Source organism: Stegostoma tigrinum, chromosome 40, assembly GCF_030684315.1.
Source record: "Stegostoma tigrinum isolate sSteTig4 chromosome 40, sSteTig4.hap1, whole genome shotgun sequence".
NCBI classification, from domain to species: domain Eukaryota; kingdom Metazoa; phylum Chordata; class Chondrichthyes; order Orectolobiformes; family Stegostomatidae; genus Stegostoma; species Stegostoma tigrinum.
This window is the reverse complement of record NC_081393.1, coordinates 15,988,093-16,008,705: the sequence shown is the minus strand read 5'-3', so window position 1 is coordinate 16,008,705 and position 20,613 is coordinate 15,988,093.

Genomic DNA, 20,613 nt, shown 5'->3' with positions numbered 1-20,613 from the left:
AGGTGCAGCCTTGCAGGGACGGGGAGGGGGTGGTGAGTCTGGCTGGGATACTGTTCAGAGAATCAGAGTGGACTTGTTGGGCTGAATGGTCTGTTTCCACACCGTAGGGATTCTGTTAAAAAAATCTGGGTCTGGACAAAGATTACCAAACTGAACAAATTTATAAAAGAGCAGGGTGGCACAGTGGCTCGGTGATTAGCACTGATGCCTCACAGCGCTTTGGAATTTTGATCTGATCTTAAACCTATGCCTTCTAGTTTTGGACTCCCCGACCCTGGGGAAAAGACCTTGCCATATTACTTTATCTGTGCCCCTTGTGATTTTATAAACCTCTAAGCTCACCTCTCAGCCTTCTACACATCAGGGAAAAAATCTCAGCCTAGCCTGCCTCACCTTATAACTCAAGCCTTCCAATCTTGGTCACGTCCTTGTAAATCTTTTCTGTTTCCTTTCCAATTTAATAACTTCATTCCTATAGCAGGGCGATAAGAATTGTACACAGGCCCAAATGTGGCCTTCACTGATTGACACCACTTTTGCCGGACAACCATGATGCAAGATTCACTTAATTGCTACTTTGATGTCAAGGACAGTCACTGTCACCTCACCCCTGGAATTCAACATTTTGGTCTGTGTTTGAAACAAGGCTGTAATGAAGTAAAGAGCTGAGTGGCTCATGTGAAACCCAAACTGAATGTCAGTGCGCATTTATTATTAAGTGCCGTTTGGTTATATTATTGGTGACCCCTAAAATGGCTTTGCTGATGATCAAGAGTAGACTGATGAGGGTATAATTGGCTGGGTTGTGTTTATCTGCTTTTTTTGCAGACAAGTCAAATCTGCATGGTTTTCTTCCATTATTGTATAGATTCTAGTGTTGTCAGAGAGATAGTACCAAGGGAATGCTACACTGTCAGAACATCAGTACTGAAGACATGCTGTACTGTCACAGAGCAGCACTGAAGGAGTGCTTTGGGGCACTGCACACTCAAAGGTCAGTTCTGAGGAATTGCTGTCCTATTGGAGTATCAGTACCAAAAGAATGCTGCATTGTGAAAAAGCAATGTTGAGAGAGTGCTACACTGTAAGCTGGTCAGAACTGAGGGAGTGTTGCACTGCTGGAGGATCAACCCTGAAAGAACACAACTTTTTAAGGCCAGTGCAGAGGAAGTACTGCTTGCTCTGTTGGAAGATTGATACCGAGGGAGTGCTGAGTGAATGGAATATTAAATTGTGGTGCATTTGTAACCTTAGGTGGATGCAGTAGATCCCATGGTTTCTTGGAAAATGAGCTGGAGGCTTTGACTTATTCTGATCCAGCCTACACTGCTTGAACAATCACTGAATCAACATGACTGCTGTTTCACTTGCCTGTGAACAAGACATGGACTGCATTTGCCTTTCTTCCAACAGTGAATGTATCTCAAATTAATTCATTGCATGGGGAAAACAGTGAAATGTTTCTGAGAGACAGGATGCAGCACCACAGGAATGGCAGATCTTGTATTGTCTTTTCAGTAACTGTTGGCAGCAACTCAGTAGCTTAATTGTTGACATTTGATGAAATGACGTTCTTCCTGAAATCTCACGCACAACAATATACTGACTTATGAAAAATCATGTTTGGAAGGATCACTGCAGAAATTCAAGCAGCAACTACTTGGTCTCTGGCGCAGTCAAGTGGACATACTGAAAATTGCAAGAAACCTTTCTCATCAACAATATACAGCAGGCCAAAATGGATGGCAGTCAATATGACTGTATCAGCTGCTGGACTTACAAACATTACGAGCCACCTTTGCTCTAGTTAGGTGTCCGCACCTTGTAGTTGACCTCTTTGAATCACCTCTGTTTATCTTAGAGATGGAATATGGGTATTTGTTTCTCATCCCTAATTGCTTAAAAAGGGGATCGTGGTGAGCTGCCTTACTGAACCACTGCATCCTGTCTGCAGTGTGTGCAGTAGATATTCCCGCAATGGTCAGAGGTAGTGCTGCACTGTCAGATGGTCAGGATTAAGGAAGTGCTGCACTGCCAGACGGTCAGGGCTGAAGAAGTGCCGCAGTGTCAGTATTGAGGGAGTGCTGCACTGTCAGAGGATAGCACTGAGGGATCTCCACATTATTGGAGGCTCAGGGCTGAGGACGTATGGCGGTACTGTTACAGGGTCAGTCAGAGGGAGTGCTGCAATGTTGTATGGTCAGTACTGAGGGAGTGCTGCACTGTCAGAAGGTCAGTACTGAGGGAGTGCTGCACTGTCAGAGGGTCAGTACTGAGGGAGTGCTGCACTGTCAGAAGGTCAGTACTGAGGGAGTGCTGCACTGTCAGAGGGTCAATACTGAGGGAGTGCTGCACTGTCAGAGGGTCAGTACTGAGGGAGTGCTGCACTGTCAGAAGGTCAGTACTGAGCGAATGCTGCACTGTTAGGTGCCACTGTTGAGGGCTCACTACACAATTGTAGAATCTAGACTGAGGAGGCATTGGGCTGTTCTAGGGGCATTCCTGAAGGAGTGTTGAAGTTTGAGGACCAATACTGGAGTCTTCTGAATAATGTATTAAACTGAGACCTCACTTTCTCCAGATTGACATGATTTTTTTCAGAACTTCAGAGAGTTATCCTATAGCTAATATTAATTCCACAGCCACCATAAAAACAGGCTGATGAAGGGTCTAGGCCCGAAACGTCAGCTTTTGTGCTCCTGAGATGCTGCTTGGCCTGCTGTGTTCATCCAGCCTCACATTTTATTATCTTAAAAACAGGTTGCTTGTTTTTTGTTTCAATACTGTTTGTGGCAAGTGGCTGAGTTTAACCTGGTTGTCTCATTTCCTGTATTAGTGCACTTTAAATGGACTACATTGTCTATAAAGGACCTTGGATGTACTGAAGTTCGGAAAGGAGCTATATAAATGCAAATAATTCTTTATGTTCCCAGGCTCCTGATCACTGCATTGTCTCTCTGTTGGTGGTACAGATTTGGCTACAGTGAAAGATCCTGTTGTTCAACAGACTGCTGAGCAGGCTTTAATTTGAAAAATGGCTTTTTTGTGGTAACAGTGAATGTAGACACAGCCCCGTTGGGAGACAGTGAGGGATTAGGCAGCATGCATATCTTCTGTCAGAATGCCATAGGACTGCACACAGGATCCCAAAAACAAGTGAGGTTTCAAGTAAAAATTCTCCCATATTTTAAAATCTTTGGGGAATGCTTGCCAGGAAAGTAACATTGAGATTTATGACACTTACAGTGATCATTATACAAATTATCCAACAGCTTGTGATTAGAGGAAGGATATGATCCGAGTTGTCAAAAATTCCTGCATTACTGCATCACTCTGAAACTGCTGGATTTGCTGATGAAATAAAAATTAAACTCATCATTGAAAGCTTGGGCTTATAATCATCAATGGAAAGATTCTTTTTATGGGAAGACTTCTTGTCCCTGCCATTCCATTCGCTTCAGCACAGAAAGAAAGTAAAATGTGGTTTCTCACGCCTGCAGGTAATCTATTGTTTTCCATTAAACCAATCACTCTTTCCCTCTCTTTCTTGACCTGACTCCTCCCTTCTTCACCCAATTTGCTCTACCTTTTCCATAGATTTTACATGTTTAAGGAGATAGACCATTATTCCCATCGTTCACTGAAGTACAGGATGTACAGATGTTATAACTTCAGCTGACGTTTCGGGCCTAGACCCTTCATCAGAGAGGGGGATGGGGAGAGGGAACTGGAATAAATAGGGAGAGAGGGGGAGGCGGACCAAAGATGGAGAGTAAAGAAGATAGGTGGAGAGAGTGTAGGTGGGGAGGTAGGGAGGGGATAGGTCAGTCCAGGGAAGACGGACAGGTCAAGGAGGCGGGATGAGGTTAGTAAGGAGGAAATGGAGGTGCAGCTTGAGGTGGGAGGAGGGGATAGGTGAGAGGAAGAACAGGTTAGGGAGGCGGGGACGAGCTGGGCTGGTTTTGGGATGCAGCGGTGGAGGGTACGAGCTGGGCTGGTTTTGGGATGCAGCGGTGGAGGGTACGAGCTGGGCTGGTTTTGGGATGCAGCGGTGGAGGGTACGAGCTGGGCTGGTTTTGGGATGCAGCGGGGGGAGGGTACGAGCTGGGCTGGTTTTGGGATGCAGCGGTGGAGGGTACGAGCTGGGCTGGTTTTGGGATGCAGCGGGGGGAGGGTACGAGCTGGGCTGGTTTTGGGATGCAGCGGGGGAGGGTACGAGCTGGGCTGGTTTTGGGATGCAGCGGTGGAGGGTACGAGCTGGGCTGGTTTTGGGATGCAGCGGGGGAGGGTACGAGCTGGGCTGGTTTTGGGATGCAGCGGGGGGAGGGTACGAGCTGGGCTGGTTTTGGGATGCAGCGGTGGAGGGTACGAGCTGGGCTGGTTTTGGGATGCAGCGGGGGGAGGGTACGAGCTGGGCTGGTTTTGGGATGCAGCGGGGGAGGGTACGAGCTGGGCTGGTTTTGGGATGCAGCGGTGGAGGGTACGAGCTGGGCTGGTTTTGGGATGCAGCGGGGGAGGGTACGAGCTGGGCTGGTTTTGGGATGCAGCGGGGGAGGGTACGAGCTGGGCTGGTTTTGGGATGCAGCGGTGGAGGGTACGAGCTGGGCTGGTTTTGGGATGCAGCGGTGGAGGGTACGAGCTGGGCTGGTTTTGGGATGCAGCGGGGGGAGGGGAGATTTTGAAGCTTGTGAAGTCACATCCGCTCCAACCCCAACCTCACCATCAAACCCACAGACAAGGGAGGCGCAGTGTTAGTATGGCGCACTGACCTCTACATCGCCGAGGCCAGACGCCAACTCTCCGACACCACCTCCTACCGCCCCCTAGATCACGACCCCACCCCGAGCACCAAACCATTCATAACCTCATCACCTCAGGTGACCTCCCACCCACAGCCTCCAACCTCATTGTTCCCCAACCCCGCACGGCCCGTTTCTATCTCCTTCCCAAAATCCACAAACCCGCCTGCCCTGGTCGACCCATTGTCTCCGCCTGCTCCTGCCCCACCGAAGTCATCTCCACCTATCTGGGCTCCATATTCTCCCCTTTGGTCCAGGAACTCCCCACCTACGCCCGTGACACCACCCACGCCCTCCACCTCCTCCAGAACTTCCAATTCCCTGGCCCCCAACACCACATTTTCACCATGGACGTCCAGTTCGTATACACCTGTATTCTGCATGGAGATGGCTTCAAGGCCCTCCGCTTCTTCCTGTCCTGCAGGCCCGACCAATCCCCCTCCACCGACACCCTCATCCGCCTAGCTGAACTCGTCCTCACCCTCAACAACTTCTCTTTCGATTCCTCCCACTTCCTAGAGACAAAGAGGGTGGTCATGGGTACCCGCATGGGCCCAAGCTATGCTTCCCTCTTTGTAGGTTACGTGGAACAGTCCCTCTTCCGCACCTACACTTGCCCCAAACCCCACCTCTTCCTCCATTCTCCTGCATTTCCCGCAACACATCCCTCACACCCCGCCCCCGCAATAACCGCCCAAAGAGAATCCACCTCGTCCTCACATACCACCCCAGCAACCTCCAGATACAAAGCATCATCATCCGACACTTCTGCCATCTACAGTCCGACCCCACCACCCAAGACATTTTTCCATTCCCACCCTTGTCTGCCTTCTGGAGAGACCGTTCTCTCCGGGATTCCCTTGTCCTCTCCACACTCCCCTCCAACCTCCCACACCCAGAACCTTCCCCTGCAATCGCAGGAAGTGCTACACTTGTCCCCACACCTCCTCCCTCACCCCCATCCCAGGCTCCAAGATGACTTTCCATATCAAGCAGATGTTCACCTGCACATCTGCCAATCTGGTATACTGCGTCCACTGTGCCCGTTGTGGCTTCCTCTACATTGGGGAAACCAAGCGGAGGCTTGGGGACCGCTTTGCAGAACACCTCCGCTTGGTTCGCAATAAACAACTGCATCTCCCAGTCACGAACCATTTTAACTCCCCCTCCCATTCCTTAGATGACATGTCCATCCTGGGCTTCCTCCAGTGTCACAATGACGCCACCTGGAAACAGAAGGAGATAGTAGTAACCGCCGATGCTGGAGTCTGAGATAACAAGGTGTAGAACTGGATGAACACAGCAGGCCAGGCAGTATCAGAGCAGGAGGAAAGCTGTCACTTTGGGTCTGGACCCTTCTTCAGAAATGAGGGAGGGGAAGGGGGTTCTGAAATAAATAGAGAGAGGGGGAGACGGTGATAGAAGGTGGGAGGTGGAGCAGATAGGTGGAGAAAAGATGGACAGGTCAAGGAGGCGGGGATGAAACCAGTAAAGGTGAGTATAGGCAGGGAGTTGGGATGGGGGTTGGTCAGTAAGCAAGGGGAGCACAGGGAGGTGCGAGGGAAGACGGACAGGTTAAGGAGGCCGGGACAAGAGGGGTGGCTGGTACTGGGATGAGATCAGGGATGGGGCGATTGGAAACTGGAGGAGCAGCATCTCATATTTAGGCCACTGGCCTACAGCCCAGTGGCCCAAATGTGGACTTTACAAGTTTCAAAATCTCCCTACCCTGGCTTCATCCCATGACCAACTCTCCCTCTCGTGCCTGCCTCCTTGACTTGACACAATCTGTCCATTTTCTCTCCCACCCATCCACTCCTCCCACCTCACTGACCAATCCCCAAGACTGCCTACCTGCACTTAACTATCACCATCCCACCTACCTTCCCTAGCCCCATCCCTCCACTCTATTTATTTCTGAGCTCCCTCCCCCCCACCCCATTTCTGAAGAAGGGTCCCAGCTGGAAATGTCAACTTTCCTGCTCCTCTGATGCTGCTTGGCCTGCTGTGTTTCTGTAGCTCCACACTGTGTTATCAAAGAAAAAGCTGTATAGCTTGTCAGGACAGATTCAGGAATTCCACACTGATCTATTTCCACATTGCCCTTCTGTACTACTCTAGTCAGGACAGAATGTGCCCCAGCATTTACACTTTCAACAAAAGCTCCGTAGCTCTGAAAGATTGCATGAACTCTCTGCTTCGCCAGTCCCTTCCTTTCAACTTCAAAAACAGGCACACCTACCTGAATAGGCTACATAAAACAGAGTAAAATCACACAAAGAGACAGATTTTTAAAAAATAGGGATTCGTACTCACAGTCTTCAGAGATGGCAGGACAAGTTGAGAAGCTATTAAAAAGGCAGAAAGTGTCTTTGGCTTTATTAAATCAGGCATAAAGTACAAAAACAAGTGCCAGTCCTTTAGATACCACTGGGTAAGCCCCAGCTGGGGGACTCCATTCTATTCTGAACATTGCCCTCCCTCCCTACCCCACCACACACTCTTGGGAGGATGTCAAGCTGGAGAGCAGGTTTACTGGAGTGGTTCAGGCATGAGGGGCCTCAATTACATACATAGACTGGTGGATCTGGGATTGTTCTCCTTCCAACAGAGGACCCGAAGGGAAGACTTAACAGGGGCCTCCCAAATCCTTTGGGGCTCCGATGGACTAAACAAGGAAAATCTGTCTCCACTGGTGGGCATGTGGGATAATTGATTACAAGGGAGAAACAGAGAGAGGATGAAGACAATTTGTGTTTTTTAAGGGAAACAATTGTTGTGATCAAGAGTGCATGGCTGGAAACATTTGGAACAGTTGCAAGAACTGCCTTCAAAAAGGAAAACAAAATTGAAGCAAGATTGAGGGACTAATTTGACAGCCCCCCCTCAAACGGCAGGCATGATGAGCCGAATAGCCTCCTTCAAATCATGACATATTGAAATGCAAAGCGGAGCGTGGTGGGGAGTGGTGGGATGACAGTCCCTTGGGCAGTCGTTGGGAGAATGAAATGGGCAAGCGGGGGCAGCTGCTTGACAACATGCTGTGTCTGAGACTGGTCTTGCAGGAACAGGCTGACCACCCTTTGCTGGCACCGTTTCTGAATGCTGCGCCCTCTGGCAGCCTGGCACAAAAGCCATTCCCCATCAGTACCTACACCCACACCACACACACACCCACACACCAACTGGTTTCCTCTCCATCTGTCGTTGGCAGCTGGAAGCTGGTGTCTTTTGAGTCCAACCCGCCTGTGCCCACCACACACCCTTCTAATCTCTGTGGGCAGCAGACCCTCACCCTCATCTGCTCGCTTCCTCCATAAGCCCCACTTTGTAGGTCAGTAATCTGCTCTTTTCTCTTTTTTTTATTATTTTTAAGCTTTGCAGGTTATTTACAGTCATCGTCAGGTGTGAGGAAGCCAGTAAAGAGAGCCCAAGGAGAGGGGGGTGAACTGAGCTGCTCAGAAGATGAGGCAGCCCCAGTTGTCCTGGGAGCGCTGGGGGTGAGAGGCTGGGATCGGGGTCCTTCGGCGCCGTGGCTGTTCGGTGTAGGCCAGGGAGTGGCCAGTCACTGCAGAGCTGAGCTTGCGCCTGTCCCCGCGGGGAGGGTAGGCCGGCCCTGCTATCGCCACAGCCTTGTCGGGAGGCCGTGCGAGGACCAGCTCGGTGGCCGTGCAGAGCCCGCCTGCCTGCTTGTGGATGGCCGGGGCCTGTTCTTCGCTACAGCTCACTGAGGATGGCGTAGAGCATTGGCTGCTGCTACTACTCCTGGTCTCTTCTTCCTCGTCCTCCTCCTCCTCTCCCTCCACCGAGCTGGCCCGGCCCCCACTTTCCGCTGAGGACTGGGAAGAGTTGCAGCTGCTGCCCTTCCTCCTGGCAGGGCTTGGGCCAGGTTTGGGCCGGCAGGCCTGGCCTGAGGTGGATGGCAGGTCGAGGCAGCTGCTGCTGCGGCCAGGGCTGCAGCCTCTACCCAGTTTATCGGTCTGTGTCTGGGCGTCCGATAGGACGACGGTGCATCGACGGCGAGGCCTCTTGCGGCGGCCCCGGGCTGCTGGCCGTCCCCTCTGACAAGGCCTGGCCTCCCTTTGCTTACAGCCAGCAGTGTCCGACTCCTGACTCGAGGTGCCCTGCGCCTGCTCCAGCCGCTGGTTCACCTTTGTCTCCCCATACGACCGCTTCAGAGTGTGGCCATGCTCCCTGATCCGCCTCTGGTAGGCCTCCCTGAAGTTGCACAGCTGCTGCCTCTCCTTTTCCAGCTGGCCCTGGGCCTGTCTCTGTACCATCCCTGCCCCTGTGTTCTGGCAGTCTCCCTCCCCAGGGTTTTCGCAGCCTCTTTCCTTGGAGTTCTGGCAGCCTCTCTTCCCAGGATTCCCACAGTCGCTCTCCCCTGGGTTCTGGCAGCCCCTCTCCCTGGGTGTATCGCAGCCATTCTCGCAGCCACTCTCCCCAGAGCTCTCACAGCCATTCTCTGCCGGGTTCTGGCAGCCCCTATTCTCAGGAGTCTCGCAGCCACTCTGTTCAGGGCTCTCGCAGCTACTTTCTCCTGGGTTCTGGCAGCCCTTCCCCCTGGGGTTCTGGCAGCACTTCCCCCTGGGGCTGTGGCAGCCCCTCTTCCCTGGGCTCTGGCGGCACCCCTTTCCTGGGCTCTGGCGGCACCCCTTTCCTGAGCTCTGGCAGCACCCCTTTCCTGGGCTCTGGCAGCACCTCTTCCCTGGATTCTGGCAGCCCATCTCCCCTAAGTTCTTGCAGCCCCTCTCCCCTGGATTCATACAGCCCCTCTCCCCTGGGTTCTTGCAGCCCCTGTCCCCTGGATTCATACAGCCCCTCTCCCCTGGGTTCTTGCAGCCCCGGTCCCCTGGGTTCTGGCAGCCCCGGTCCCCTGGGTTCTGGCAGCCCCGGTCCCCTGGGTTCTGGCAGCCCCGGTCCCCTGGGTTCTGGCAGCCCCTCTCCCCTGGGTCCTGGCAGCCCCTCTCCCCTGGGCTTTCACAGCCCCTCTCCCCTGGGCTCTGGCAACCCCTCTCCCCTGGAGTGTGGCAGCCCCTCTCCCCTGGGATCGTGCAACCCCTCTTCCTTGGGTTCTGGCAGCCCCTCTCCCTAATCGGGACCTCCACATGCTTCCTTTTGCCCTGGGCTTTCCGTCCAGGCTCCAGGGTGTCAGCTGTGGTGGCTTGGCCCCCTCCCCCGATCCTCCTGGAGCCAGTTACTGCGGTGCACCCCCTCAGCTCGTAGGGCATCTCCCTCAGGTAGCCCAGGCACTGGCCACTCAGCTCGGCGGCGGAAGCACACTTGCCCTGTGATGTAGATGCTGTGTCGAGGCCCAGACCTGTCCTCCAGGATTTCCACTGGCTCCTGTTGGGTGGCGTGGGTGCCGGTTCTGAGACGGTCTCCGATTTCCTGTCGGCTGCCACGATACAGGGCCGAGTCTTCCTCCGCCGTCGGCTGTAAGGGACCCTCCTGGGCCGGAGCTGCTGATGCTGAGGCTGCCGCCGAGGCCGTCCGCTCTGGTATGTCATCACCTTGTTCCCTGATCTCACTTGGATTTTGTTCTGGTGTTGGCATGACGGGTCTGGGTGGTACTGCAGGTCCAGCTGCAAGCTGGAGGACGGAGGCTGCGGCTGCTCGAACTGTTCCCGGACGTGTGGGCAGGCCTCGGCTTTGTTCAGCTTGTCCATTGTTCTCCTCCACTGTCCTGACCTTGTATCGTCTAACTGACCAATGGGCCTGGCCTTCTCGGAGTCCAGCTGCAGCACAGGCCCCCAAATGCCGGCCTCCCCCAGGGCCGAGGGGCACAAACTCCACACTCCCACCTCATCGAGCTCTGCCGCAGTTATTGCCCAGCCCACACTTTTAAGGTGAAATCAGACTGCCATCCATTGCGTGGCAGGCATTTTGCAGGGTGAAGAAATCAATGGGAGGGGAAAGCCTTAGAGGAACAATCAGATGACCTAGGAGAGAGCACAGCAATGTCCAACTTTACAATTGAGCTCTCTGTAACTCAATCTCTTTCACAAAAACACACACAGACACACACACACATACACACACACACGTTAGTACACAGAAAGAGACCACCATGTTAACATCAGCTGAATAAACCTCAGCCACTCATTCTAATCCCACTTCCCAGCATCTGGACTATAACCACCTTGTGAGGATCACAACGCTCATGCTGCAGTTCAGATGAGTGAATGGTTGCTGGATCAAACTAGGCAGCAAATTCCAGCTAGCCACCAAGTTTAGCATTTGAAAATATTTTTCTCATACTCTGTGTCATCCTTCTACAATTTTGCTTGAATCTATGTACTTTGGTAACTGGCCTGTCTGCTAAGGTAAACAATTTTCTCCTGTCCACGCTATCCAAACCCCTCAATTTGTCTACCTCGATTAAGTCATCCAACAATGTCCTTAAGGAAAACAACCCTGGCCTAGCCAATCATTCTCTCTCCACAGATGCTACATGACCTGCAGAGTTTTCCTAGCATTTGTTTTGTAAAACAAATTTGGTTATTAAACAGTGGGCAATGGTGTTGGGAATCGTAGTCAAACAGCACCAAAACAGACTCTTTGGTCTGACCTGTCCATACTTACTGTAATCCCAAACTAAACTAGTACCATCTGCCTGGTATATATGGACTTAACTAAATGTCTTCTAAATATTATAACTATGCCCATATCCCCCACTTCCTCCGGAAATTCATTCCACACATGAATCACTCTCTGTATAAAAAAAATTACCCCTTGTGCCTTTTTAAATCTTTCTCCTCTCACTTTAAAAATATGCCCCCTAGTCTTAAAATCCCGCACCTTCAGAAAAACACACCTGTCATTCACCTTATCTGTACCCCTCAGGATTTTATAAACCTCGATAAAGTCACTCCTCAACCTCCTACATTCCAGCGAAAAAAGTCCCAGCCTATCCAGTTGTGTCTTTTGATGTGAGAATTAAACAGAGTTATCAAAGCAACATGGCTTAGATTGACCTGTCATAAAGACTACAAAACTTGGGCATGTATCAGAAAATTAATGACAAGTTTGCCAAGGAGAGGGAGGTCTTTACGAAGGTTCATTGGTTGAACAGGCCCAGGGCAACACATGCTCTAAACATCTTCACTTTCATTTGCTTCTTCAAAATTGCTTGTGGAACTGAAGTCAAAATCTCTCCTATGGCTTGAGACCTTCAACTCCTGTTAGCTGTGAAGCCAGATTAGCTGGACTGGTGCATGCCTCCCTTAGGTCCCACAAAAATACCTCACTGCAAGTCAGCCAGCGCAACAAGTCATCAGGCATCCTAAAAATGTGTCTGGGAGAGAGACATCACAGAATTGAAGGACAAAATGAGAAGGAGAAGGGAGACCGGGTGAAACAGAGTGACACTTAACACAAAATGACTGAGAGACATGGAAAGAAAGTTCAGAAAGGAAAGACAGAAAGAAAGCAGTGCAAAATAGTCAAAGGTCAGGGGAGAGAGAACTGCACTGCATTTCTCAGAACTTTGAGGTTTTAGTTTTGTAGTTAATTTATGGGACATGGGCCGCATTTATTGCCCATCCCTAAATGCCTAGCAGGTAGTTAAGAGTCAAACACATTGCTGTCGGTCTGGAGTCACACCAAGACCAGATGAGGTAAGGATGGTAGTTTCCCTCCCTAAAGGACTTGAGTGAACTAGATGGTTTTCTTTCTCCTGACAATTGACATTGGCGTTCAGGGTTTGACTGAAGATTTGGAGCTCGGGTGCTCGTTGTAGATGTTGGTGTGTTCGCTGAGCTGGAAGGTTTGATAGCAGACATTTCGCCCCCTTACTGGGTGACATTCTTAATGCTGTGGAACCTCCTGTGAAGCACTGTTGTCTTGTGCTGGTTTGAATTTATATGGACCAGGAAAGGCAGTTTGCGAGAGGGATACAAAAAGTACACAAATGGAATATAATGTGGGAAAATGTAAAGTTGTTCATTTTTAAAGGGAGAACTAAAGAACAAAGCATAATTTAATTTGATAAAAGCTACAGAATCCCGCAATACAAAGGGACTTGGGAGGATTTGTGCACAAAACACAGAAAGTTAGCACACGGGCACAGCAGGCATTCAGGAAGGCTAATGAAATGTTGACACTCATTTCAAGCGGGTTGGAGTATGAAATTAGAGAAGTCTCACTGCAACTGGACGGGTGATGGACCATATATAGAGCATTATGGGCAGGTTGGTCCCCGTACTTAAAGAAAGATATTATTTTATTGGAGGCAGTTCAGAGAAAGTTCACCAGGATGATGCCAGGTATAGAGGGGTTTTCTTATGAGCAAAGGTTAAACAGGTTGGGTATCTACTCATTGGAGTTTAGAGGTGATCTCACTGAAACGTGTAGGATTCTTAAGGGTCTTGACAGGGAAAATGCTGAGACGGACAGCTGGCATATTCTCAAGATAAAGGTGTGCCAGTTTAAGGCTGAGATAAAGGGAAATTTCTGAAAGAGTCAAACAGCATGGAGCAGAACCTTCAGCAACATTGTTAACTGTAATCCCAAACGAAACTAGTCCCACCTGCCTGCACTTGATCCATATTCCTCCAAATACTTCTTATTCATTACCTAAATGTCTTTTAAATGTTTTGACTGTACTCACGTCCACCAGTCACTCTGGATGTTCATCCCATACAAGAACCATTCTCTGTGTAACAAAACTGCTCGCAAGCCTTTTCTAAATCTTCACGTCTTGCCTTAGTCTTACCCTCTAGTCTTGAATTCCCCTACCCTAGGGAAAAGACATCTACCATTCACCTTATCTATACTCCTCATTATTTTATAAACCTCTACAAGGCCACCTCTCAACCTCCTCTGCTCCAGGGAAAAATATCCCAGCCTATCCATTCTCTTCCCATAACTCAAACCCTCCATTCCTGGAAACTTCCTGGTAAATATCTTCTGAACCCTCTCTAGCTAAACAATATCTTTCCTGTAACAGGACAACCAGAACTGCCCACAATGCTCCAAAAGAGGACCCATTAATGCCCTGTACAAACTCAACATAACATCTCAATTCCTACACTAAAAGGTCTGAGCAATGAGGGATAGCTGTGTGATGCAAACTTCAAAGAATTATTGATATGAACCCCTCAGTCTCTCTGTTCAATAACGATACCCAAGGCCCTACTTTTAATTGTATGCATCCTGCTCTTGTTTGTTTTACCAAAATGCAATACCTCACATTTATCCAAATTAAACTCCATCTTCCACCCTTCAACCAATTTACCCAATCAATCAAGATCTCTTTGTAATTTTAGATAATCTTTTTCACTGACCACTATATCACCAATCTTGGCGTTAGCTGCAAACTTACTAACCATGCCTTCTATATTCTCATCTAAATCATTTATATAAATGATAAACAAAAGTGGACCCAGCACCAATCCCTATGGAACACAATTGGTCACCGTCCTCCAGTCGGAAAAACAACTGTCCGACGTCACTTTTGTCACCTGCTGTTATCCCAATTTTGTATCCAATTTGTCTCTGAGGTTTGAAGGTCTTTGGAAGTCCTTGCTACAGCGAGCTGTAGGGACAGAGTCTTTGTGTATATTTAAGAGATAGATAATCGAGGAGTAGGGGAATCAAGGGTTGAGGGAAAAGGCAGAAGAGTGGACGTGAGGAATGTCAGTTCAGTGATGATTCTGTTGAATGGCGGAGCAGGCTGAAAGGGCTGAACAGCCTACATCTGTTTCTGATGGTATTATTTTCATTGAATTGAAATTCCACTATCTGTCATGGCAGGATTTGAGCATGAATCCCCAGAACATTATCTGGATCTCTAGATTAATTGCCTCCGCCAACACAAGAAAAGACAGAAATGGTTTAAATTAGAAATAATAGGTGGGGAATCAGAGTGAACAAATCCATTAGTGAGCGGGCACTATGATAATTGATAACTCCAGTCTGACTGAGTAGAAGCCTTTGGTCGGTGAGGTCATGTAGGGGCTGATGGAATGCTTCAAAGCCACATCAATTTTGACGAACTCCACGGCAGTTTTGAGGATAAAACAGTCAAGGGCTAAAGTGCGAGGGTGGGGGGGTGCAGACAGTTAAATCACGTTGGGAGCACATCATGATCTTTTTGAATGGTGCAGCAGATTCAAGGGACCAAATGGCCTACTCCTGGTCCTATGTTTGTAAACTCAAGAGATCATTGTTGATTTGTGCAAAGTGCCCTGGCGTGGCCACTAAAGCAAGAATGGGGACAAGGACGCATGCCAGAGTAGGGAGGCACCACTTAGCATTCACTGTCAGGGAGGAGACTCAGAATGTTCACTATGGCAAGGCATGAGAGCACCCTGGCACACAAACAACATATGACTTATCAGATCCACCTTTTCCCACGTTAATCCCTGAACCCAGTGCTCACCACAGTTATTGATGGTCCCGTTGGAGGAGCATGATCTCTGCCTCAAGACTGTCAGACCGGATCAAATATAAACTGGGTGGAACAGTGACATCAGTGCTTGATGACAGACGTGAGTGTGATCTCATAAAGGGAAAAAGTAATATCACAAAGCAGTGAGCACCAGGCACTCTCAGCGCATGGACAGCACAGGGTTTGGTACAAAGTAAAGCTTTTTCTACTCTTGTAAACTGAAACTAAAGTATTCTTTACATTGGAACATTAAACACTCCCAGGACAGGTATAGCATGGGTTAGATACAGAGAAAAACTACGTTGACTCTTTTAAACTAAAAGTAAATCTTTCTCTACTCTTTAAACTTGTAAGCAAAGCTACTTTTCCTTTAAATGGAAAGTAAATCTCCCTATACCCTTTTAACTTGTAAGTTGAGCTCTCTATACTCTTGTAAACTGAAAGTAGACCTTTCTCTATAAAACTAAAAGTAAACAGAATGTAAAGCCCCCACTATATATCTTCATCGAACACTCCAAGGACAAGGAACAGCACAGGGCTAGATACAGCGTAAACATTCCTCGACTCTATAATGAAAAGTAATGTTGTCCTGACACCGACCTACTCAAACACTACTGGGACAGGTACAGCATAAGGTTAGATACAGATTAAAGCTCTCTGGACTCTTGTAAATGGGACATAAAGTTCCCTCAATACCGTGCCAATCAAACACTCCCAGCATAGGTGTTAGCATTCACTGTTAGGGCGGAGACTCAGAATGTTCATTATGGCAAGACATTAAAGCACACAAACAAAATATGACCCATCAGATCCACCTTTGTTAGATATAGGCTAAACTTCCCTCTACTCTTTTTAAAACTAAAAGTCATGTCTCTGTGATATTAGGCCCACCGAACGCTTTCAGGGCATGGACAGCAGAGATTTAGGTGCAAAGTAAGGCTGCCTCTACTCTTTTAAACTGAAAGTAAACAACGTCAAACACTCCCAGGACGGGTACGGTAGAGAGTTAGATTTGGAGGAAAAAACCATCTACTCTTTTTAAAACGTTAAGTAATGTCCCCTTTATACTGGCCCAAACACTCCCAGGCCAGTGACATCACCACCTTATACACAGCCAATAGTTGTAAACCACACCATATTTAACAGGAGCTTTTTATTACAATATTATAATGGTATTATTGTAAGGTGTAGAATGGGAAGGCAATGGCTTGGTGGTATTATTACTAGACAATAAATCCAGAGTCCTAGATAATGTTCCGAGGACCCAGGTTCAAATCCTACCATGGCAGACGGTGGAATTTGAATTCAATAAAAAAAAACTGGAATTCAGAATCTACTGATAAGCATGAAACAAGTGTTGATTGTTGGAAAAAGCCCATCTGGTTCACTTATGTCCGTCAGGGAGGAAATCTGCCATCCTTACCTGGTCTGGCCCACATGTAACTCCCAGCAATGTGATTAACTTTCAACTGTCATAGCAAGTCATTCAATTGTACAATTGCTACAAAGTCTCAAAGAAATTAAAACGGACGGATCACCTGGCATCAACCTAGGCACTGGAAAAGTCAACAACAGAAACAGCCCTGTCAACCCTGCAAGGTCGTCCTCAGTGACATCTGGTGGTTAGTGCCAAAATTGGAAGAGCTGTCTCGCAGACTAGTCAAGCAACAGTCTGACATAGTCATACTCATAGGATCAAACCTTACAGACAATGTTACAGATGCCACCATCACCATCCATGGACATGTCCTGTCCCACCAGTAGGACAGATCCAGCAGAGGGGGCGGCATAGTAGTATACAGTTGAGAGGGAGTTGATCTGGGTGTCCTCAATATTGACTCTGAACCCATGAAGACTCATGACTTCAGGTTAAACATGGGCAAGGAAACCTCCTGCTAATTACCACATACCATCCTCCCCTCAGCTGATGAATCAGTATTCCTCATTGTTAACAGCCCTGTTAGGAGGCACTGAGGATGACAAGGGCACAAAGTGTACCCTGGGTGGGAGATTTCAATGTCCACCACAAAATTGGCTCAGCAGCAGTACTACAGATCGAGCTGGTCAGGTCCTAAAGGATGTTGCTGCTAGACTGGGTCTGCGGCAGGTGGTGAGGAAGCCAACAAGAGGGAAAAGCAGACTTGACCTCATCCTCATCAATCTGCCAGCTGCAGGTACATCTGTCCATGACAGTATCAGTAAGAGTGACCACCACACAGTCTTTGGGGAAACAAAGTCCCACTTTAACACTGAGAATAACCTCCAGTTTATGGTGTGGCACTATCACTGTGCCAAACAGGACAGACTCCAAACAGATTGAGCAACTCAAGACTGGGCATCCATGAGGCGCTGTGGGCCATCAAACCTCACGACCCAGCACGTTCCCCACTCAACCATTACCCGGTGAAATGACCAAACAGGACTACTTGCTTGCCAAACAACGTTAGCAACAAGTGATAGAGTTATTCAATTCCACAGCTAATGGATCAGATCTAAGCTCTGCAGACCTGCCACATCCAGTCATGAATGGTGGTGGATAATTAAACAACTGACTGGAAGAGGAAGATCCACAAATATCCCCATTCTCAGTGATGGAAAGCCCAGCACATCAGTACAAAAGATGAAGCTGAAACTTCCACAGCAATCTTCAGCCAGAAGTGCCAAGTGGTTGATCCATCTCGACCTCCTCCAGTGGTCCCCAGTATTACAGGTATCAGTCTTCAGCCATTTCAATTCATTCCATGTGATATCAAGAAACGGTTGGAGACACTGGATACTGCAAAGGCTATGGGTCCTGACCACATTCAGCAATAGTACTGAAGACTTGTGCTCCAGAACTTGCTGCTCCCCAAGTCAAGTTTTTCCAGTACAGTTACAACACTGATTATCTACTGGACAATGTTGAAATTGTCCAGGTATGTCTTGTACACAAAAAGCAGGACAAATCCAACCCGGCCAATTCCCGCCCCATCAGTGTCCTCTGGATAATCAGTAAAGTGATGAAAGGTGTCATCAACAGTGTTATCAAGCAGAACTTGCTCAGAGACCCTCAGTTTGGGTTCCACTAGGGCTACTCAGCTCCTGACCTCATTACAGCCTTGGTTCAAACATCGACAAAAGAGCTGAATTCCAGAGATGGGGTGAGAGTGATGGCCTTTGACATCAAGGCTACATTCAACTGAGTGTGGCATCATGGAGCCCTAGCAAAACTGGAATCAATGGGTATCAGGGGGAATAGTCTCCGGTGGTCGGAGTCGTACCTGACAAATAGGAAGATGGTCATGGTTGCTGGAGGTCACCACCCCTTGACAGTCAATGGTTATCATCACTGAATCCCCCACTATCAGCCTTCTGGGAGTTATCATTAATCAGAAACTCACCTGAATTCAGCACATAAATGCAGTGGCTATGAGAGCAGATCAGAGACAAGGAATACTGCGGTGAGTAACTCATCCCCTGACTCCGCAAAGCCTGTCCATCATCAACAAGACACAAGTCAGGAGTGCAATGGAATACTCCCCACTCACCTAAATGAGTGCAATTCCAATAACAGTCAAGAAGCTTGGCACCATCCAGGACAAAGCAGCCAGCGTGATTGGCACGACATCCACACTCTCAAACACTGATGCTCAGCAGCAGCAAGATGCACTGCAGAAGTTCACCAAAAATCCTAAGATGGCACCATCCAAACCCATGGCCACTTCCATCTAGATGGACAAGGGCAGCAGACATATAGGAACACCTCCAGTTTCAAGTTCCCCTCCAAGCTGCTGGCCACTCTGACTGAGAAATATATTGCTGTTCCTTCACTGTTGCTGGGTCAAAATCCCTGAATTCACTCCCTAATGTCATTGTGGGTCAAAGCCACAGCAGGAGGACTGCAGTGGTTCAAGAAGGCAGCTCACCAGCACCTTCTCAGGGGGCAGGTAATAAATGCTGGCCAACTAGTGATGCCCACATCCCACAAAAATAAATAAATGGTCAAGTTTAATTTGGGTTTTGTATTAAACTTTAAAATCAGTTGTAAAACAAACTGCTCAATTTACCACAAATAATTGAACAAACTAAATATTGACTTTCAGTGCTATTCCAGGGGTACAGGAGGCAAGGAGCAGCGTTATCCCAAAATGACTGTATACCTTGTCAAAGTGGAGTTGATCTTTTGGAAATGTCACCCTCCCCCTCTCTCTTCCAGCAGAGCTCCTATCATCAGCCAATGCTTTTGGCAAGATTTATCTCACTCTCTCTAAATTGCAGCATCCCATTCTTCGGGTAGAACATGGCTCAGTCATCACTACATCTGCCAGGCACTAAGGCAGTTCAGAAACTGGTCGCTCTATCCAAAAGCACTGAGCTTGAATGCATTTTTCCCTTCTCAAGCTGTTCAGTCATGTTACTACACACTTCTGAGTAGGTGGACTTGAACCAGTTCGGGGGTGAGAACATTACTATTGCACCACAAGAGGGCCCCTGTGCAGTGCTTGAATTCTGCTGAAATTTCCAGACGTATAGATTTAGGTAGAGTCTGGGACATGGAAAGGATGTGCTTTTGAGATTTTGTTGACATCGCTGAGCATTTTCCTTTCATGCTTGTCAAGATAATTTGTCCTGGTAAGTCCATGAGTTCAATGTGTATTAGGTTCTTAGCGAGGTTCAGGTTTTGTACTTTGCAGTGACTGTTAAACATGTTAAATGATGTTAACATGAAGCAATTCTCTGACACAGACCGTGTAAGCAGTGCAAATGGAACACGTAACTGAATTTCCTGAATTACGGAATTCACTAAATGGTGGTGAAAGAGATTGGCATAGTGTCACATCATGTCCAGAGTAATGCTATGTATTTCTGATTAACGTGCAAGTGTTTACATGCAGCTGTTCAGGTTAAAGCTGCTAAAGCTGCACAGCCTATTAGATGCTCCTCTGCTCCTCATTCTCTGCAAGCATTGAACTTGATTAAGAAAATATGAATACCCACCTCCTGAGCTGTCTCTCTCTCTCTCACACACACTAAATGGACTGCAGCAATCACTTTGCAGTGAGCCCTCAAATCTGATGTTTCTTATCGTTCTGACTTACTGTTTACAGGTGCATCACACCTTCGTGTTATCATCATTGTAGAATGCCTACAGTGCAAAGGAGGCCATTTGGCCCATCAATTCTGCACCAACCCTCCATAGAGCATCCCATCCAATTCCTGTAACCCCACCTTTTATTTCTTCTTATCATGACTAATCCATCTGACCTGCAGATCCCTAGATATTGCGGGGCAATTTAGCGTGGCCAATCTACCTAATCTGCACATCTCTGGAAGGAAACTGCAGCACTTGGAAGAAGCCCACGCAGACATGGGGAGAATGTGCAAACTACACACAGTCATCCAAGGCTGGAGTTGAATTATGAGGTATTAGTGCTGACCACT